Genomic DNA, 3,567 nt, shown 5'->3' on the forward strand with positions numbered 1-3,567 from the left:
GGATTAACAGTAGCAAATATCTGTCTGGGGCTGGGAAAACACCTCTTATCAACAGGGTGTCTGAATGAAACGTAATTGTACACCTAATCCTTAACTGTACCCCACAAAACTATAATAAAAATACTGATTAATTAAAAAAAAAAAAAAAAATCATACACATTTTCATATTATATCACAGTTATGGTAGATGTCTTTAAGTATCCTTTATGTTTATCACACTTTGAAATGAGAGTGAGGATTAGACCTACTACTGGATTTTATTGTGTAATTAGTTAATTAAAGATCATATATAAATATATATTATATCACAAATTTGAGTTTTAAAGCATTTTGAGAATGTATTTCAATATAAAGATTTCCTTTGCAATTCTATGTGTTTCATTTTCTGTATTTAATAACATGTTTCTGAGAACATTCATCAGCTTCACCAGACTGCCAGTGGGGTTCATTGAACACACAAAAAATGTGAAAACTAAATTAAAAGACTAAGAATGAGTAGATTGCTGAACAGAACAATAGCAAGTAACAAGATTAAATCAGTAATAAAAAAGTCTCTCATCAAAGTAAAACCCAGGATCTGGCAGTTTTACTGCCAAACTCTACCAAACATTTAAAGCAGAATGAATTATTCCCAAAAATTAAAGAGGAGAAACATTCTTTTAAACTCATTCTTGAAAGTCAGAATTCCCCAATAGCACAACCAGAACATACCACCACCAACAACAACAAAAGCTACAGGCTAATATCCTTGTTGAATATATATGCAAAAATCCTTAAAACAAATAAACAAACAAAACACACTAGCAACCCAATTCAACAACATGCTAATAAAATCATTCACTATAATCAAATGGAATTTATCCGAGGAATGCAAAGATGGTTCAACCATAAATGTGATACATTATATTAATAGCATCAAGGACAAAAAACATATGATCATTTCAATAGATACAGAAAAAGCATTTAATATAAAATTCAGCATCCCTTCATGATAAAAACTCCAACAAAGTAGATCTATTTATTTATTTATTTATTTATGTATTTTTTTTTTTGAGTTGGAGTCTCACTCTGTTGCCAGACTGGAGTGCAGTGGCCGCTCCCGGCCACCACAACCTTGACCTGCTGGGCTCTGGTGATCCTTCTGCCTCAGCCTTCCAAGAAGCTACTACAGGCACGCACTACATGCCTGGCTAATTTTTTTTTTTTTTTTTTTTTTATTGTAGAGATGAGGTCTCGACAAGTTGCCCAGGTGGGTCTCAAACCCACGGGCTCAGGCAATCCACTCACCTCAGCCTCCCAAAGTGTGGGATTACAGGCTGAGCCACCGAGCCCAGCAACAAAGTAGATTTAAAAGGAATGTAACACAACACAATAAAGGTCATATATGGCAAGCCCACATCATAATGTTAACATCATACTGACCAGAGAAAAGTTGAAAGCTTTTCCTCTAAGATCTGAAACAAGAAAAAGATGCCCACTTTCATCACTTCTATTTAACATACGACTGGAAGTTCTGGCCAGAGAAATTAGGCAAGAGAAAAAAATAACAAGCATCCAAACTGAAAAGGAGGAAGTCAAATTATTTCTATTTGTGGACTACATAATCTTATATGTATAAACCCCTAAAAGTCCACCAAAAAACTGTTAACACTAATAAATGAATTCAATAAAGTTGCAGGAGAAAAAAATAAACATACAAAAATTAGCAGCATTACTATACACCAGTAGTAAACTATCAGAAAAAGAAAATAATCCTATTTACAAAAGCCATGAAGAAGAAGAAGAAGAAGGAGAAGGAGGAGGAGAAGGAGGAGGAGGAGGAGGAGGAGGAGGAGAAGGAGGAGGAGAAGGAGAAGGAGAAGGAGAAGAAGAAGAAGAAACAACCTAGGAATAAATTTAACCAAGGAGGTAGAAGATTTGTACACTGACAACTATAAAACATTAATAAAAGAAAATTAAAAGGACACAAATAAATAAGACGATATCCCATGTTCATGGATTGGAAAAATTAACATTATTAAAATGCTCATACTGTCCAATGCAATCTACATATTCAATACAATCTCTATTAAAATACCAATGACAGCTGGGTGCAGTGGCTTATGCCTGTAATCCCAACACTTCGGGATGCCAAGGTGGAAGGATTGCTTTGGTCCAGGACAAAAAAAAAAGTAGAAAAATTAACCAGGCATGGTGGTGCGTGCCTGTAGTCCCAGCTACTCAGAAAGCTGAGGTAGGAGGATCACTTGAACCAGGAGGTTGAGACTGTGGTGAACCATTGTGCCACTGCACTCCAGCAACAGAATATAATCTTGTCCAAAACAAACAAAAAACTAATGATATTCTTCACAGAAATAGAAAAAATCCTAAAATGTGTATGGAACCACAAAAGATTCCAAATAGCCAAAATAATTTTGAGCAGAATGGACAAAGTTAGTGGCATCATACTACCTGACCTGTAGTATATTAAAATACACTACAAACTATAGTAACCAAAACAGCATGGTATTGACATAAAAATAGACACATAGACCAATGAAATAAAATGGAGAACATAGAAATAAATCTACTTACAGTCAACTGATTTTCGACAAAGATGCCATGAACACACATTGGGGAAAGAACAGTCTTTTTAATAAATGGTGCTGGGAAACTGAATATTCGCATGCAAAAGTATAAAGCTAGGCTGAGTGTGGTGGCTCAGCCTACAATCTCAGCACTTTGGAAGGCTGAGGTGAAAGGATTGCCTTAGTCCACGGTTTCAAGACCAACCTAGGCAACTTGGCGAGACCTCATCTCTACAATAATTTTTTAAAAAAATTAACCTGGCATGGTGGTGCACGCCTGTAGTTCCAGTTACTTGGAAGGCTGAGGCAGAAGGATCATGTGAGCCCAGCAGGTTGAGGCTGCAGTGGCCATGAGCATGCCACTGCACTCCAGCCTGGGTAACAGAGTGAGACTCCAACAAAAACAAAAAAAAATTAAAATTAAAGCTAGACTCTTTCTCTCACTATATACAAAAATCAAATCAAAATGACTTAAAAACTTAAATGTAAAATCCGAAACAATAAAACTATTAGAAGAAAACACAGGCAAAATGCTTTATGACATCGGTCTGAGCAAAAATTTTTTGGATAAGATCTTAAAAGCGCAGGCAGCAAAAGTAAAAATAGACAAATGGAATTGCATCAAATTAAAAAGCTTCCAAACAGAAAAGGAAACAATCAAGAGTGAGGAAACAATCAACAGAATGAGAGAAAAATGTTTGCAAACTCTACATTTGGCAATAGGATAATATCTAGAACATATAAACTCAAACAACTCAGAAAAAGAATCCATACATACGATTCAACTTAAAAATTGGCAAAAATACCTAAATAGACATTTCTCAAAAAAAAAAAAAAAAGACAGACAAATGGTCAACAGGAACAGGTACATGAAAAACTACTCAACATCACTAAATCACCAGGGAAATGGAGAGAGAGAGAGAGAGAGAGAGGAGAAAGAAAGAAAGAAAGAAAGAAAGAAAGAAAGAAAGAAAGAAAGAAAGAAAGAAAGAAAGAAGGA

This window comes from Carlito syrichta, unplaced genomic scaffold (genome assembly GCF_000164805.1).
Source record: "Carlito syrichta isolate Samal-C Ts95f unplaced genomic scaffold, Tarsius_syrichta-2.0.1 Scaffold288790, whole genome shotgun sequence".
In the NCBI taxonomy this organism is placed as follows: Eukaryota; Metazoa; Chordata; class Mammalia; order Primates; family Tarsiidae; genus Carlito; species Carlito syrichta.